The 19,384-nt window shown below is 38.9% G+C and overlaps 2 long non-coding RNA genes across 6 annotated transcripts in view; one reads left to right on the top strand and one right to left on the bottom strand.

Moving 5' to 3' along the window:
- Positions 1–16,410, top strand: part of LOC134297433 (uncharacterized) — a 51,225-nt gene extending 34,815 nt beyond the window's left edge. The window contains exon 4 of the long non-coding RNA XR_010004192.1: positions 15,262–16,410. This is a non-coding gene — a long non-coding RNA (uncharacterized LOC134297433). The remainder of the gene's footprint in view (positions 1–15,261) is intronic.
- The window catches only part of LOC103278377 (uncharacterized), a 526,052-nt gene that overhangs the window by 343,946 nt on the left and 162,722 nt on the right, over positions 1–19,384 (bottom strand). The gene's annotated exons all lie outside the window — the stretch shown is intronic.

The following is a 19,384-nucleotide window of genomic DNA, read 5'->3' as shown; positions in this document are numbered from 1 at the left end:
CTTTGGCCTGATCCACACTGCCTATAAAATACAGATTATCCTATCTGAACTGGATTATATGGCAGTGTAGACTCAAGGTCCTTCCACACAGCGATATTACCCATTTATAATCTTATATTATCTGCATTGAACTGGATTATCTTGAGTCCACACTGCCATATAATCCACTTCAGTGTGGATTTTATACAGCTGTGTAGAATGGGCCTCATATAATGCACTTCTAAGCAGATAATATAAGATTATAAATATAATATGAAATAATTACTGTGGTATAATAATACAGAACAATATAATCTCTAAAACCAGGACAGTAAATAAAAAGAAACGCTCTGAAAGCAGGGAAATTGGGAATTCCAGAAAGGAAACAATCAGGGCCAGTTAACACCTCCCAACAAAAGATTACCCCAGGCAGGAAGCAGCCAGGCTTTGAAGTTGCAAGGCCATTAAATGCTAATCAAGGTGCCTAATTGCAGCATTCATATCTGCCACACGGAGACTATTAATTGCTATTCAAACTGGCCAACCAAAGATTCCACAAGGTAGAAAGCGGCCAGGCTTGCAAGCAGCAAGACTATTCAGTGCTTTTCAACCTGGCCAACCAAGATTTCCCCTAGATGGAAAACTCCCAGGCTTTGAAGCCACAAGGCTACTCCGTCCCATTCAACCTGGTCTAGCAAGGATGACCTATGTAGAAAGCGGCCAGGCTTTTAAGCTGCAAGACTATTCAGTGCAATTCAATCTGGCCAAACAATGATTCCCCTACAAAGGAAGTAGCCAGGCTTTAAAGCAACTCTTTGAGGGTGCTACTCCAGCTACTCCAGAAAACGGCCAGGTTTTGCGGCTGCAAACCTATTCACTGCTATTCCACCTGGCCAACAAATGATTCCCATAAGCCACAGCAACGCGTGGCTGGGCCAAGCTAGTGTGTGTGTGTGTGTGTGTGTGTGTGTGTGTGTGTGTGTGTGTATATATATAGAGAGAGAGAGAATGAATCTTAGCCATAGTTAATTTTTATTCATTTGATCACACAAAAGGAGTACGCACACATGTCTTCTTCTAACCCTCAGTGTTTTTCTTCACTCTGCCTAAATAAAGCATCATCAGTGGTCAGTGGTAGGAAACAATGTCAGCTCAAATGTCTCCACTACAACTTTGTCCGATGCACTCTTTCGCCATAGCTTAATATGCTTCTTGCTTAGTAGCACAAAATCATTTGAGCCCTCTCAACATTATATTTTAGTACAGCTACTCTGCAGAAATTCTTCACAAAAGCACTGGCCCGCCTCCTGCCAAACCTATGTGAGCAAAACACACAAACATCACAACCCCCTCCCCCCAAATAAGGCTATCTGAGGCAGCTAATACCTTTGTGCCTGCATGTTTTAAATCCTTGTCCTTCAGTCAGGCACTAGCCACGTTATGCAACTTCAATAACACTGTGATTAAAGAAAAGACATTATAGTAACGTATATAGATTGTGTGTATGTCCTTAAAAGGACTGTGTTTTGATCATGGTTCGAAGGCACATATGACTAAACCTACTTGACAAAGTAAAACATTTGAAGAACATTGCCAAAGCCAACCACTGCGGTGAGCAACTTTGAAATTTTCATATCAAATTATAAACTTTGAACGCCTGGAGCACAAATAAACATTCTAAAGGCTTTTAGCCACAAAGAGATAAGATCTCTCTCTGGGGAGACTGCTCGAAACTGCTCCATTGCCTTTGTGCAGACTACTGGAATGTGCTTGCTTTTCATTTCTTTCTTTGTGTCTGGCTCACAGGCCTCACAAGCAGTGTCTTAAGCCAGGCAGGGTCAGTGCAAACAGAGAGCAGCATTCATGGACAGATCAAGTTTATGTGAGAATCTGCTCCTCCTGTGCCCTCAATTTCCATTTGAATTGTTAATAAAATCTCAGCCTGAAAAGCACATGATCCCATCAGTGGAGAAGTCATGCAGAGAATCCTCCAGCTCAGAAAAACAAAATTTCTTTATCTTTTTTTGCCTACTACTTTTTAAAGCTATCCTTCTCCTGCATTCATGGGAATTATGCCATCTAACCTCTGCTAAACTTAGCCTTCCAACTCATCATAACACCTGATTGCTAGCAAGGTGCTTGTCTTAAACGAAAAGAAAAAGAAAAGGGAAGAAAGCTGAGTGTAGACACAAAAGAATCCCCCCCCCCAAAAAAAAATCCTAGTCACAAACATTGCCCCATTTTAGATACTGCTGTGTCAAGTTCAGATTTCATTCCCCAAACAACAAATACAAACTGACTTTTCACATTTTAAGTGAAATTTGAATAGTTGATAGTACTGTTCAAAATAATTTCCCCATAGCTTTGACACTGCATGTATTATGGATCTACAGAGATAATACAAGGTCACAAATAAAGCAAAGAACAAAGCCATACCCCAATTAACTTGATAGCCGAGGGCAGATATTGTAGAGGAACAACAGCCATTCTTAGCTTTCCAAATCAGACATGCGTCTTCCTAACCTTGCATGAACTAACTGGGCCTCTTGTTTCTTTTGGCTTTGCTCCTTGTAAACTGTTTGAATATATTGTACATTTTCAGGGGGATGGGCTGATGAACAAAAACATGAATTTCCTGCTTAATAAGTTGTGTGTGTGTGTGTGTAGGTTTGCAGAGAGAGAGCTGGCAGTGATCAGTTGCACAACAAAGGGATTGAGACTGAAGATTCTGAGCAATATATTTTGATCCTGTTTCACTCTTTCACATAAAATAGTTTTCAGTTGAAGAACAAACTTAAGTAACTGGTGCATAAAATATATATTACATCTCTAAGGATGATCTCCAATTGTCTAACAGTCATTATGTAGCATTCTAGGTGTGAACACAATATCCATATGGCAAGTATATACTCTATTTTTTTCTTATTAACTGTTTATATCCACTTCTTATAATCACTTGCCTAAAACGTACAAGATAGTCAGATATTGCTTAGCTTGGAATGTTGATGAAACTTCAGTGGGTGAACATTCAAAGTCAGCATTAGTATATGTGAAATACTGAAAAATTCAAAAATTCAATGCCCAACTTGTGGCACTGGGGTTTTCCCCCTGCCTGCCAACTCAGCAGGGCTCCTACTCCCCAAGTAGCCCTGCATTGTGCACACTCCCTAAGCATATTCACCAGCCAGGCAGCCAGTCAGGAGCAGGCTAAGCCCTGCACCCTGATTGGATAATGGCAAGTGGATCAGAGGAAAGATTCCTCTGTGGTCTGAATGCAAACTATTTATGTTGATGCTGGGGACTCCTCCAGCTCAATTGCCTTTATGTCCTCCCCTTCTCTGTTTTTGCATTGTTGTTGTATATTTTTGCTATTTTTTTGCTTTCTCTTTGCTACAACTTGGGAGTGGTATGCATGGGCCCTGGATCCTGTATATCTTTTGAGTAATAAATGTTTTTGAAATCCTTATCTGGGTTCCATTCACACTACATAATTATAGAACTATAATTCTACTTCAATAACCATTATATGGAATCCTGGTATTTTCAGTTTAGAAGGGAATAACCAATAATATAGTGCTAAAATTGTGTAGGTATTAGGCTTGTGCAAAATGTTTTGGAAGTTTTGGAAATTGTAAGAAAATTTGAAGTTTTGTAAGTCAGAAGCCATATTCAAAGCATTTGTATTGCCTATACCAAATACTATAGAATTGAAACTTACTCCATACTTAGTCATTTTAGTTTTGTAAATCTTAGAAAAGATCACGGTGCTGGGGAAAATGAAAGGAAAAAGGAAGAGAGGCCGACCAAGGGCGAGATGGATGGACGGTGTCCTTGAAGTGACTGGCTTGACCTTGAAGGAACTGGGGGCGGTGAGCGCTGACAGGGAGCTCTGGCGTGGACTGGTCCATGAGGTCACGAAGAGTCGGAAACGACTATGTGATTGAGTAGCAGCAGCAAATCTCAGAAGGCTCCCAAAATCAGTTTCCTCTTCAATGCAAGGCAAGGAAGCAGAGCCAAAGGGAAATGTAGTTTGGGAAGGTAGGAGCCCTATGCCAGAGAATTCAAAAGAACCTGCTCTAAACTATGTTTCCCAGACTGCATCAGCACCAGAAAGCACCAAGCAGGATAGCGGGTAGAGAGGCTTGTCCCTCCCTAAAACTTTGAAAATTTGCCAAAAATCCGTTTCACCCCAACAGCTTTAAAAATGAGGGAGATAGGAGCCTCTGAAGTTTCCCCAATTATAGTCATTTAATTATGTGCATGCGCAAATGTAGTTTGGGAAGCGAGGACCCATATGCGTGGTCTAAACTACATTTCCTAGACTGCAACAGCATCAGAAAGCACCAATCAGGATAGCAGAGAGAGAGGGCTCTGTCCCTCTCTAACAGCAGCCAGAATCTGCAAAGAGGAGGACTGATTGATAATCTCTCTTTAATAAGTAAGCCAATCTCTGTCCTGGAATGGAAAAAAATAATGACCTACATGGATGGCCCTTGAGAGTCCCCTCCAACTCAATAGGGTAAGCATATTAATTGGATTTCAGGAGAGTTTGGGTGTTCTTTTCTGTCCAGATGAAAGGGGTCAGTCTAGATGACCTTTGATGGTGTCTGTACTATGATTTTTGTTCCTGGGTTATAAATTGCAGTTCCTAATTGGTTCTGTCATAAAAAAATATGGCAAAAGTTTATTACACTGCAAAAACTTTGTCTTTGTGCAAGGGACATCATCCTATATAGAGCAGCACATTTTACTTGTACTTTGTTGAGTCTCCACCAATTTAGTGAAGTTTCTGCCACAAAACCAAAGTTTATGGAGTAGAACTACTTTCAAGGTAAGGACTACACAATAAAACAGGAAATAACACTTTGAAACTAGGAACAGATTTTCTTTATTATTAAAAATGTTGTTTAAAAAAATATTCACCAAAAATCCATGGATAAATGAAATGTTCTGAAATTCAGTGGGCTATCAGTGGTAAATGTGTTCTACCATTGTAGCAAGTTTCACCCCAATAGCTTTAAAAATGAGGGAGACAGAACCCCTGAATTTTCCCCAATTATAGTAATTATGTGCATGTGCAATTACTGTCATGAAATAGTAACAGAATTTTGTTAGTCTCATTGTAGTAATAAATTTTTCACTAAGCATACTTTAGAAACAAAGCACCAGTGCCCCCCAGTTTTATAATGAATTTTGAACCATTTTTAATGGATCGCACATCCCTAGTAGTTATTGCTGTTCTAAAACAGAACAGTAGTTGGTGGGGATGAGAGAGGGGGCCTTCTTGGTGGTGGCCCCCCAGCTTTGGAACACTCTCCCCAGGGAACTTAGGCAAACCTCCCACACTACATCAGTTTAGAAAAGAGTTTTAAACGTGGCTATTTCAGCAGGCTTTTCACACTGTTTAGACAAATGCCAACCTAATTGTCATTATAATAGGACCTTACATTGTTTAAGGTACTACAGTTGGGATGCTGAACCGTTGTATGGATCGTTTAATTATGGCTAAAACCATATTTTACTGTCTCTATTTAATTGAGTTTGCTTTTATTAATTTTATATGTCAGTTTTTATCTATTGTGTTCTGAATGATATATTGTCCTATTGTATTGCATGTTATGGCACTATTGTGTGCTACTGTGTAAGATGGAGATGGAGGCGGGGTACAAATAAAGGCTTATTATTACTATTAGAAACTATTAGGGAAAAGAGATGCTGAGATTATGTGTTCTATATCCATATGTAATGTGGTTGTTGTTGTTATTATTTTGTCAGTTTGTTATTACTGGCAGCTTGAAAATTATAGTGCTGCCATACAATTCAGTTTCTAGTTGACTTCAGAAAACCAAGTTGATGATCAGAGATTAAGGACACTGGCCCTTCATATTTAAGAGCTCTTGGTTTGCTTTTCTTTACTTTCAAGAAAATCGTAAACAGTAGCAAGATTGACAAAAATCAAGGCATTATTCACATAGTCCTTTATCATGAAACTCTGTCTCCTTAACTCACTTTGACCTCTGATTTATTTATAGAAATCAAGAATGAAAGTTGAAAGAAAGGAAAGAGCCTATGAATAATTAAGGGCTCCTGATTCACTTTCCTTTTATCTGTGATCTAAGAATGAACCAAGATAACGTGCATCAGTTAAATTGGCTGTATTATCTGATATCAGATCTCTAAACAAAGGTTAACATGCTATCATTGGATGTACAGGATTTAGGACCTCTTGATATCTTTTTACCATGTGAATAAAGTTGATAAATGATTTTGGCAGAGAGAGGGTATCCCAGATAACAAACCAAGCCAACCTTTTCAGTTTCTAGTGATAAGCTGAATATCTTCTTTACATTGGCAAGGCATATCTTATATAGAATAAAATGGTATGCCTTTTTATCCTATCTTAAAATTACATATTTGAATTTAAAAACTGCTAAGTGAATCTGGTAAACTCAAATGTCTTACAAACTGGATCCCCAAGGATGCATGCAGGACAATTAAAATGGACTTATGATGCCATAGTGTGAAAGTGTGAAAGGACTTCAGATGTTCTTGAACAGAATAGAGATACTCATGGTTACTGACCTTCTCAACAATCTTCCTCCCTTTTTAAGAATTTGAGGTATCCTACAATATTTGTCTTTGGTGTCTCTAAACTCTATGCCAAAGTTACTTTGGGTTGTCCAACACAGGACTATGGCTACCATGTGGGGCTATCTCAACATTTGACATACTATGTACATCTTCACAAAAAGAAAGGGAGGGAGGGAAGAAGGTGGACAGACATACCATCATATATTGATATCAACTATCAGACTTCTTTTGCCAGTTAGAAGTTTCATTATGATATCTGAAACAATGCAAAAGTTATAAGATAACTGCTAGAATGTTCTCAACACTTGCTACTTGTACATTTGGCAAGAACACACAAGTGAATGAAGTTGAATGCCTGAGAGAAAGCACATTACATTTCTTGCTATCTACAACCAGAAGTTGTCCTCATGACTACACAGAATTGTAGTGTTGTTCACATTGTGCCACCACATTCTGGAAATGTTTGTTTCCAAAATTCTGTAGCTGTGCATAAAATGTTCTTGAAGAAATTCATGGATAAAAGGAAGACCATGTTCACAGAAAGAGAGAGTCAGACTCAAGGCACATTTACAACTTAACCAACCCCACAGCAACTAAATGCCTCGCAAGGCTGATCTGGATCAACCTTGGAGAAAGTCGCTTAATGCACCATTCTTCCAGGTTAAACTAACTCAGCAGAAAGCTCAAAGCCTAAGCAGTAGGGCCTATGCAAAACTGGCCATAGCTCTCTTGACAGCCATTTCCCCTCTCCCTGCCTCCTTAGAGAATTGCAAGGTCTGGCAGAAGGATGCTAGACCTCTGCTTATAAGGTATGTGGCTATGTCATGGCTGAGGACAGTCATGACACAGTTCCTGTTGGGTTCCTGTTAGGGTCCCTGCCCAACAGTACCAAACTGTGTTCAGCATGGCCGGACAGTGGGGACTCCCTGCTGCCTTGGAGTATAATTATTTCTGAAGTCACCAAAAAACCTTAGTCTGCATCATGTTCATCAATTAGATATACACAACAAGCATACCTAACTTAGCTTCTGCCACACAGTATGATTTTAGCTAGTCTATATCCTGTTTAACTTGTAAGTTTAACAGGTTTACTTTGCTTCTAACACAGAGGAACATTGCAATGTTGGATCCCACCCACTCCTAGTCTGCCTACAATCTGAAGTGGTACATTCCAGCATCCCAAGAGACTGCTGATTGTGTAGTTTGGCTCATATGAACAAGCATAACCTTCTTTGATCAGAAATGGTATGCAGAACTTCAGAGAAAGCATTTGGAAGAGGAAAATGGATAGAGAGAAGAGAGAAAATATGAAAACAATGTAAATGTTATTTTTTGAAATAAACCTAACAAACAGATGCAGGGCTCAAAGGAAGTGCTAGTATGACCCTTATGGACTAATTGGTTTATCTCAGTGGGAAGGAGGATGCTGAAGAAATGGGCTGTGCTTGCAAAGATTTGAAAAGGAGGTTTTTAACATTTGAAGGTATGCCCTCAGAACACAAGCCAAACATAATGGAATTAAAGCACATCTCTTTTAAAATCAAAATGATATCAAGATTCTAAAGGGATCTGAGCACCAGCATATTGAGTTGTATTTTCTTCCCTGAAGTCTAGGTCAAGATCTTATCTGTTTTATTATGAAGAATGTCAATAATGGATTGCATGAAGATAAAATGTTTAATTAAAAATGAACAGCGTATACCTGATGATGTTTTCAATCAGAAAACAGGTTCAATTGCATACTGCACTTTTTTTCCTTTTAAGCTTTAATTTTATGTAAAGATTGGTTGCAGTAATTCACTTTGCAGTTCTATGAAAAGACTCGGTGAAGTCTCCTTTTCATCAGCCTACAAACCAGACTTCTAGCTTTTATAACCAGAAAAGTAAGGGTATTATTAAAGTCAAGATTGGGTGGGGCTGTAAGGTAGACCAAGGATGGAAATTATCCTGACTACCAGATACTTGGAGCCTCCGGTGGTGCAGCGAATTAAACCACTGAGCTGCTGAACTTGTTGACCGAAAGGTCAGCGATTCAAATCCAGGGAGTGGAGTGAGCTCCCGCTGTTACCCCAGCTTCTGCCAACCTAGCAGTACAAAATCATGCAAATGTGAGAAGATCAATAGGTACCACTCTGGTGGGAGGGCAACGGTGCTCCATGGAGTCATTACCCTGGCGGTGTCTATGGACAACACCAGCTCATCGGTTTTGAAATGCAGATGAGCACCATCTCTCAGTCGGACATGAATAGACTAAATGTCAGGGGAAAACCTTTACCTTTACCAGATACTTGTTTTGGATGCACCCACCTAGGCAGCCATAAAGCTGAAAGTTGCTAAGACATAATGGGAAATGTTGGAATTTAGTAACAACAAGCAATAATTTTGTTGCTTAATTTTTCAACACAACCATTAGTACAATTGTTCTTTAGAGATGCCATCTGATGGCACCTGGGAATTATACTCACAAACAAGGAGATAAACTGTGGATGCCCTAATTTGACCAGAAGCAGGAATAATAGGGATGGGGAAATATTTTTTAAAATATTAAATTGATCAGGGGGATCCTGGACTTGGATGAGCCTTTAAAGTTTAAGATTTATTATCTGGCAAATATCCATTACATGGTTTTGCAGAGAAAAATGTTTTTTCTGAGTAGCAAAATAATATTTCTGCAAAAGATCTTCACAGAAAATGTCATATTATGCAAAAAAAAAAAAACCATATGTGAATTTTGTGTACAGTACAAAATTGTAAAGACAGCAGATAGTCTTCAAAAAATCATAGCACAAAAACAAGTGCTAAAACTACTCTTTGATTACATTGGAAAGTTACTAAATAACACCCCTAAAGAACTATCTCAGGGTGCTTCATCCTGGTATTGTGACACCAGGATGATAAAAGAAAGGTATGACAGAGGGGAATCAATAGAGGACTATGACAGGGTTTTTTTAAAAAAACAAAAAAAAATCTAGACATAAACACAGAAACCGGAATAATTTGACATCATAGTGACCCTAGAACTAGTGTAATAATTATCATTTTTACTTGTTTATATTGATACACTGTAAAGAAAGCATCAAAACATGCAGGCAAAAAAATAAAAATAAAATAAAATAAAATGTATAATAGCTGGTGGCTTCTGAATTTTGAACTCTACCCAAATATTAAGGGCAGGGATCTTGAGATTTGCTGGGTTTGGTTCTGGGACCCTCCATGGATAATCCAGGGATGCTCAAGTCCCAGTGGTTCTTCACTCATTGATTCAAACAATTATGGCCTGAAAATATTGGGGGTATGTGGGAGGGGGGATTCCAAAAACTAAATCTTGATTTCGCCATGTGCAAAGCACTATGCTGATTTTTATGTCTACCCTGCTGTAGGATCCTGCAATTTCATAGATCATCAGAATCTCTCCATTATTTTTTTAGGTTAATCACCATTTTATATAAGGGATGTCATTTCACTACACCATTGTATATAATGAGACTTGAGCATCCACAGATTTAGGTATTCACAGGAGCTCAGGGAACCAAATTCCAGCAAGTACTGAAAATTCATTGTATTCTTTTTATGTCCATCCAAGACCACAGTTAAATTATGAATCTTAATCCCATGCATGGGTATTAAAGAGGGCATTAAATGGTTCTAGCCCAGCTTATCTGTCTGAACAAATCTCCCTCTATGACCCACCCCAGAGCTTAAGATCATCGGGGGAGGCCCTGATCTCGATCCCACCACCCTCGCAAGTGTGATTGGTGAGGACAAGAGACAGGGCCTTCTCAGTCGTGGCCGCTCTGAGACCCCTTCGTGGTGAGAAGGGTGGGATACAAGTATGGGAAATAAATATATAAATAGGTATAGGAATTGTGTGGCTAGGAATTCTGGAACTTGCATTTAAAGGGCTGCATTCTCAGCATGTCATAAACTGTTGTGTAAGCTTTTATACTGGATTTAGTAAGGGTTTTGTTTAAGGGTGTCCCTAAGGTAATTAAAATCTTAGGGGGAGTTATAGCACAAAAATGTCAAATAAGGGAGGATAATAACTTGTTTAGCAAAAGTATATGAAAAGAACAGGAAAAATTCAAATGCTTTTCAAGTAAGAACCTACCCTTTTGATAAACTCCACAACTACACTACAGAAAGTTTGTAAGTGTAAAATGCATCCTGATAATTAGTAATTATAACGATAGCAAAAGCTATTTCAACACAATCAACAGTATTAGTAATTATTTATTATAGTTATAATCACTGCACAAAAAAATAACTTCAGAAGCTTAGCATCGTGCAAAATATTTAGAATTTATTCAGAATTGTGACAACTCACAAAGGATCTCAAATTAGCATTGCAAATATTTTAAAATGTTGGCCTGTTCAGCTGATGTTCCATGAAGGCAACTGGACTCCAAATTATTGATATAAAAAGTAAGTAGCAGCAGTGATGTTCATGTGCAGTGTTATACCATTAGACTTTGCCCTTAAACCTGAAAATCAATACAATTGATTAACAAATATACTACAGGCAGAAACGGTAAATGAGATTGTAACTCAGGATAGCATGAATGCTTTGAATAGTGGAGGTCTGTAGAGGAGACAAGAAAATAGAAATAAGGACAAAGAAAAGTGAGAAAAGAATGCAAACACTTTTTAGAGAGGACTTGTAGTCTGCAAAAGGAGGAGGAATCATCTGCAGTAATAATACTTTAGATATACACATACACACACAAGTAAGTGCACCATTTTGCCAGTCTAATGTATCAGCTCAAGCAGCAGGAAAAACAATTAGCAATTGAATTGTTGCTCCTCAGAGCTTGAAACAGTAGGCATGAAAATGAATTCAATAACGTCAAATGTTTGAAATCGCAAAATTAATTTACTGCCACCAAAACTAATAATTGAAATTGTTTAATTAGTTGGGTTATCATTAATTGATTTCTTGTTTAAAATGTTAGCATTCATCTGGAGAATGAGATTTGCAGAGAATGGCATGTCCTTAGGAGAGCACTTTTTTTTTTGCTATTGATTCCACCCAAAAGCTTCTTTTTGTCCTTTTGAATTGTAATTCTCCACCTTAGCATTTTTTCCATGTAGACCATAAAGACCATATAGACTGTAATATGATTGTTTTTAGTGTTTATGTATATTTATAGTTTACTTTATGTCCCGGCATTGAATGTTTGCTCTATATATGTTGTGCTCTGCCCTGAGCCCCCTTTGGAGTGAGAAGGGTGGAACATAAATGTTTTAAATAAATAAATAAAAAATACTGCCTGGGAATGGGAATCCAACATGTCTAGGTAATGTCAGGTTGGGAAGATCAGTCTTCACTTTTGCGTTATTGTTCTTTTTATACATGTATAAACGGCTCACAATAGAATATCCTGTAGCAGAGCCAGTGATTGTCTACTGAAATTGCCAGAGACTTAACTCCTACTGGTATACTAAGTTACATCTAAAGAACAAGAGAAGAATCAATTACCTGAAGAAGGTGTTCCCACTACAAACACTGAAACAAGGAATACTATCCGGGATACCTTGTAGTAACCTTGATCACCATGCAAAATTCTTCTTTGACACTACCACAACCTTGTATACAACAAATGGTCCTCCAAGATACCTATAAATGACATATTATGTCAATTTATTTAGAGGAGACTGATGTCTCCCATTTGAAATTTATATGAATATTGGCATTTATTCACAATAGAGATAAGTTGCACTTTTATATTGTATATATAAGTAATAAACCTATTGTACGATAACACATTTGATGTTTCAAAAATAACAATAACATAATATTTTGTGTATCTCAGTTATAGATATCTGTGTTCCAAATAAATTGTTGCCTGGCTCCAATGTTGCTCCTTATACTACATTAGTTGTATGATTCAAAGTATGTGTGTCAGGCAGGTGGACAAGGAGGAAGAGAAGGCAGGATAAAAAGCAAAAGGGACAGGAGCAGACACGAGGGAGAGGTAGAAGGTAAGAGAGAAAGAAATGGGAGATCGGTTTGAGGAAACCATAACATTTAATTACCCCAGGGCATAGTACTGTGTAAGATTACACAGAGATTCATTGCAATTCACAACAAATATAGTGTACATCTTATACAGTATATAGTCAATAGAGAAGGAAACATTGCTAGAGAGAAATATAATACACACTTAACAACAAGAAAGACTCCAAACATTTTCTTTCACTAAAGACCCAAAGGGAAGCATTCCTTTCAGATCTAGCATTGGAAGTTCCTGGCTGGCTAAGAACCACCATATTCTGCTAAACAAACAAATCTTAGCTACCCCATTCAATTCCAAGAGTTTTTCCCATTTTCTTTCCTTTCTGCTTGGTCTCCCTCTCTCCCTCTCCCCTACTCTTTCTCCATCCTCCACTTTTGCTGAATTTCCAAAGAAATCATACATATTAACTTGCCAAACAAAAGAGCCACATTATGTATTTCCTCCTATTGTAATACTGTTTTCTCATCAGGCAGTAGGTCTCAGTGTATTTCTGAAAGCAACAGAAGGAGTAACATATAGCCTAGGATATGCTAATTAACTGTAACAAGACAGTGCACTAAAATATATTTTAAAATTCATTAGGAAATGTGAGGAAACTAAATGTTTTTAGCAAGCTAGCAACTTGATGATTTAATTCCAAGCTTGTTGCTGATAGGGGACACATAATAACAAATCTGGAAACTCATTCTTACTTACTAGACATTACTTCATATTCATTGTGCATGTATATAAGACAAGAATATAAAATGCTATGTAGGTGTGTGCCAGCCTAGCAATATAGTAGCACTGATATGGTACAGCTGTTTATCAGGAAGACAGAACAGAGACATTGGTGAAACTGAACTGCAGGGTTCAATTTTTACCCTGGTCTAAGAATATACCCGGTGGCGAAGTGTGTTAAAATGCTGAGCTGCTGAACTTGCAGACGGAAAGGTCACAGGTTCAAATCCCGGGAGCGGATTGAGCGCCCACTGTTAGCTCCAGCTTCTGCCAACCTAGCAGTTCGTAAACATGCCAAATGTGAGTAGATTAATAGGTATTGCTCCAGTGGGAAGGTAACAGCGCTCCATGCAGTCATGCCAGCCACATGACCTTGGAGGTGTCTATGGACAACGCCGGCTCTTCGGCTTAGAAATGGAGATGAGCACCAAACCCCAGAGTCAAACATGACTGGACTTAACGTCAGGGGAAACCTTTACCTTTACCTAAGAATATGTATATTATCCTTGCAAAATTCTAGGTACTATATGCTCAAGCAAAGACTTGCTGATAATTTCTGATTTTTAAAAAAACACATCTTACATGTGCTGGGAAAGACAAACAGGTAAGGAGGCTGTGCAGAAGAATTCATATCAAAAAAGTGCCAGCATCACACAATTGTGCTGAGGTGAGTAAGAGGTCATTCAAGTAATTGTATGCTTCCATTTCTTAAAGGATGCAGTTGTGGTGAGACACAGGCTGGTGTGATAATGCCCTTTATTGTTATGTGCCTTCACATCATTTCTGATTTATGAAAACCCAAAAGTGAACCCATCATGGGGTTTTGTTGGTAAGATTTGTTCAGATTGAGTTTCTCACAGTGCAGATACACCAATAGTCAATAAACTTGCATGCAACCAACTTCATTATCTGTCTATAATGTGCCACAAGATCTTTTTGAGATATTCCAGACTATCATGGCTATGGACCTCATCACATGAGGAATTTTTAGTGTCCTGGGACACTTTTTCCCAGTTGAGGGACGGATGGGTATGCAGCCCGTCACAGGACATCCCTCAACTTTTGACAGAGGCCCCAACTCCAACCAGCATGGAAGCATCCTAGGATGCTTCCTTGTCAACATAGGAAGGCACAGGGTGTGTGTGTGTGAGTGTGAAATGGCATGTGTGTGTGTGATAAGGCCTTATGTCTTTCAATTCTCTCTTGCCCTTTTTCATCTGGAGAGTGAAAGTTTGCAAATTAGAGCCTTTACAGTGTGCAAAGGCTCTTCGCAGATCCAGAACCCTGAAAAATATGGGTTTTCTGATCAGGCAGAAAGACTTCACATGGTCAAGAATATTTAAAGCTATTCCAGGTAAAGAAAGTAAGAATAAATGTCTCTACTTGCTCACACATCTCTTCTCACTGTTAGAAAAGAGCCAGCCAAAAGATTCTTCTTACTCATTTAATGATTGTACTATATGATACAGCTGAAGAGAATTTGGCAACCCTTTGCCCATATGGCAGCCATAATTTTATAATACATGTTGATGCAGAAAGAAGCAAGAAATCACAATACTGGGTTTCTATAAATCAATGGCTTCAAATTCTTGAATTAAAGAATTTATTAGAGGTTAACAGTAGACAAATATGACATGGAATTGAAAGATAAGGGTTTGAAAAAATTAATGCTCGATTCCAGAATCATTTCCAACACTTAGTTTACAGTATTTGCAGCAACTATCAAGAAGCTTGATGTCTCACATCGTAGACAAGTATACCAAGTAAACATTATGATATAAATATTGCTAAAATCAAACAGGGTGCTGTTAAATATGGGAAGACTGCCCAAATAATGTTTCCATTAATTGAATGGAATGCAATTAAAATAAAATGATCATGAAACAAATATTTATATGTCACTTTGTCCTACTAGAACATTATTTTTAACTTAGATTCTCGTATTATTTTGTCATAGGTTCTACAACTCCTAAACGTGTGAAATTGCTATCAAGTGATTATCATCTTTATTGGCAATTAGCTACCAATGCAAAGAAGAAATATTATGGTTGATGGTGATGGAATTCGAAGAGGAAGAAAAAACCCTCGTGATGAGGGTTCACTGGAGGAGTTGCGCAGGAAGCGACTTAGAGAGCTATATGGGGGATCTTCTGAGGAAGATTCAGATGGGGAGATGGATGCTGAGGAACAGGTGGTGGCTGGGGAAGCGGGCACTGAATGGGCACAGCCACCGGAGATGTCTGGGGATCTGGGGCTTATGGATACTTCTGAACCTGGGGTTTCTGCAGGAGCTGATCCCAATTGGGATGCTTGGAGAAGGGAGGATGGTTCTTTAAGTGTTCATGGGGCTAAGTGTGGGCAGGATGATTGGGACTCCGACGAATTGCTAGGTACTCCAGATCCACGAGCTCTAGCTGTGTGGAGTTCAGACTCTGAGTAGATTTGGAACACCTGGTGTTTGGGTGTGAGTGTTTGGTCACCCAGGAGGAAGGGGAATAAAATGGGAATGTTTGGCCACTGCACTTTGCGTGTGGCAAGGTGTTGCTGAGGTGCCATTGGGATCTCTGTGTTTCCATGAAGACTGGACTTGGACTATGATTTGAATCTGCTGATATCATCTAGCTTGGCTCTCGCTGTGTCTTATCGTGGACCTGTTGTGGATGACTGCACCCTCTTCGGAATTTGGATTGAATTTGACCTGGCTTCTGTCTATGCCCTCTGACTGACGGCTACTCCCGGCTTCTGACTATTGGTTTGTCTTTCGGAATTTCTGTTGCCTCCTGACCTGACCTTGGATTCTTCTGACGACGGCTATTCATCATCCCTTTGAGGCTCTTGGCTTATCTGCACCGTGGAAGCAGTTTTACTGCTTTTCTAGTTTGTTTATTTTCCAGCAATTAACTCTATTTGTTTTCCAAAGCTGAATTGAAGCGTTATTTAGTTTTTTTATTGAATGCCAGCATGGGAAATTAGCGTGGCTCGTTTTTGAGTTATTATTGTCCAATCTACTCTCGAAACACTGAAAAGTGAAGTGTTTCAAGGATATTTCCTGTGTTTATGTTATTTTTTGGCTTATCTTCGGAATAAACTTTGTTTTATATGTTAACTGGCGTCTGACTCTTGACACATCTCCTCTCAGTACTCTTGAGGTTTCTAACATGTTATCTTCTTCTACAGAATGTGTCCAGAAATTCAGATTGAGTATCTGTTATCCAAAATGCTTGGGATCAGAAGGGTTTTGGATTTTTTCCAGATGTTGGAATATCTGCATTTAAATTTACATACATAATGAATGGACTAGAGATATTATTTCATTATATGTGTGAAGTGCTTGTGTGCACTACTTGTGCAAAAGCACACACAAGGGGGAAAGACAAGAAGACAGAGAGATAACAAACAAAGCTTTTTTGGGGTAATTTTTTTAAAAAAATGGGGGGGGGGGAGAATAAGCTCAGGATTCTTGTGTGAGAAGTTGTTTGCAATGCACAGCACTCACACAGAAGCCAGAACAAATAGGAAATCACAACAGAGGCATGAAGCTGAGCTAGCAAGACAATTTTTGTAGGTTTTTTTTTTGTATTTTGGGGGGAGGGGATAGGTTGCTGGTGCAAGAGTACACACACAAGCTAGAAAGACTGCAAGGAATGAGGTGAAAGGACTGGAAGAATCAGAGACTAGTAATGCCCTTGGATTTATCTGCAATGAGGAAACAAATATTTTTGTGGAGAATTTAAAGTTTGGGACTTCCGGTAGTGGCGAAGATGGTGGATGCAGCAGAATGCTGAGGCTCCTCATCAACCCTCAGCATTCTGACCTCACAGGTTGAGCCTGTGACTCCCCCCCATTACTGGTTGGAGACCAGTGGGGTGCAAAACCATAGGGTCAACAAGGACAAATAGAAGAACAACCCTTTGGAGCTACTTTGGCAAGCTCTGGTTGGACCCGAAGGTAGGCAGAGTGCGGTGGAGGTTCCCTAGCACTGCTAGGAAAGAACGCCGGCCACTATTTTTAAAAAGACAAGAAGAGAGAGGGTAAAAACGGGCATAAGGAAAAAAGAGATTCTGGTGGTGCAAAGTTAGTTCAGAAAGCCACAGGAATGGAGAAAAGAGAGGCCGGGGAGAGGCGTAAGGCGCACTCACCGGGAGTTGGCCACAGCAAACAGACGGGTTTGGAAAGGAGGGATCGCGGACATGCAACAAAGAGATTGAGCAGTATTCCATGAAGGGCTAAGAAAGGAGGGCAGAAGTGAAGAAGGGAAGGAGTAGAGAATGACAAAAAAGTGAGGGAAAGGAAGGAGAAGGAGCCGGCAGAGAGATGCACAGCCGGCTGAGCAACGCAGACCCGGTGGAGCGATGCAGAGCCGGCAAAGCGACGCAGAGAGGTGGAGCGACACAGAGCTGGTGGAGCAATGTAGCAACGTGATGACGTGACAACATGGCAACAAACAAGGAAGACATAGTGTGGAGGCAGTGTTGAACAAGGGAAGTGGTAGGCGCAATAAGGACATATTAAGGGCTAAAGCTGACCAAAAGGAAAAATGGCCTTTGAAACATAGACAAGGAAAAAAGAGCCGTGGAAAGTGTCAAGTTTTTTGTTTTGGTTTTATCTAGTTTATAACTTTTAGGTTGTTCTTGGGTGTAAAAAGGCGTAGAGAATGGATATAAGGGTAACAGTTAAGGAGGGAGGAAATAAAGAGATAGAATTGTGGATCAGAGGGGCTATCATAGAAAGCTGGTTTAAAGAAGAAATGAGTACATCAAAACTTAAGATGGAGAAGGAGAAAGAAAAGGAAAAAAGGGGAACTGCGAGGAAAGATTCTCTAACTGATGACTATAGCATCAAAGATGTGATGAGGGAAATACTTAGACTACAAACAGAGGTAATTAAGATACAGGAGAAACAAGATATACAATATACAAAATTTAGAGAAAAATTAAATAAAGGAGAACATTCAAATCCTTGTGAAGGAGGAGATAAAAATGATAAGAGAGGATTTGGAACAAACAAAGCAAGGATATAATGAGTGGGTTAAAGAAAATAAAACAATAAAAAAGCAACAGGAGGAATTGAAGAGAGAAATGGGGACTTCAGAGAAAACAATAAATACAATTAAAATACAACAGGAAATACTGGAATCAAAAGAAAAGGAATTCCAATTAAGATTTCGTAATATGCAAGAGACAGAGAATGAAAACATAAAAGAACAAATTGTAGACATAGTGGCAGATATTACACAGAGAAATAAGGAAATAACAGAAACAAACATAGAGTGCACAGAATTCAGTCAAATTACCCCAACAGATTCAATACCCCTAGAGATGTGGTGGTCTATTTCAACAAGAAAAGTATGAGGGATGAGGTCTTAAATGGTAATGCTAGTAATCCAACATTTTACAAGGGAAATAAAATTGCAATCTTAAAAGAACATCCCATATCAGTGCTGGAAAAAAGGCGTAAATACTTCTTTCTGGCAGATGAATTGAGGAAGAGGGATATAAGATTTAAATGGGAAAAGAAAGAGGGGCTGATGATGACATGGGAAGGAAATAGGCAGTGGATTACAAGTGAGCTGGATTTTATTTTATGAACGCGGTAAAAGGGATATATTCTCAACAGACAGCTAAAATTATAACAAATGGAAAAAGCTCTAAAAGTATAAACATAAACAAAGGGACACGACAGGGGTGCCCACTTTCATCCCCACTATTCATTATGACACTGGAGGTTTTATTGGAAGCAATTAGGAAAAACCAGAACTAAAGACTTAGAACTAAAAATCACAATTACAAAATCTGTGCATTCGTGGATGATCTTGTATGTTTGATAGAGGATCCAGTTAAGCATTTCGAGGAATGGTGGAAGATTATTGAGAGATTTGGGGGAGTAGCAGGACTGAAGATTAATAGAGAAAAAACTAAATTTCTGACTAAAAACATGTCATATAAGAGAAAGGAGGAATTTCAAAAAGTAACAGAAATAGAAATATTTAAAAAAGTAAAATACCTAGGGATAGAGATAACAGCGAGCAATGCTCAGCTTCAAAAGAATAACTACGATAGAAAATGGAAGGGGATAAAAGA

Source organism: Anolis carolinensis, chromosome 3 (assembly GCF_035594765.1).
Source record: "Anolis carolinensis isolate JA03-04 chromosome 3, rAnoCar3.1.pri, whole genome shotgun sequence".
NCBI lineage: Eukaryota > Metazoa > Chordata > Lepidosauria > Squamata > Dactyloidae > Anolis > Anolis carolinensis.
Note: the sequence above shows the minus strand (reverse complement) of the source record. Positions and strands in the feature narration are given on the sequence as shown.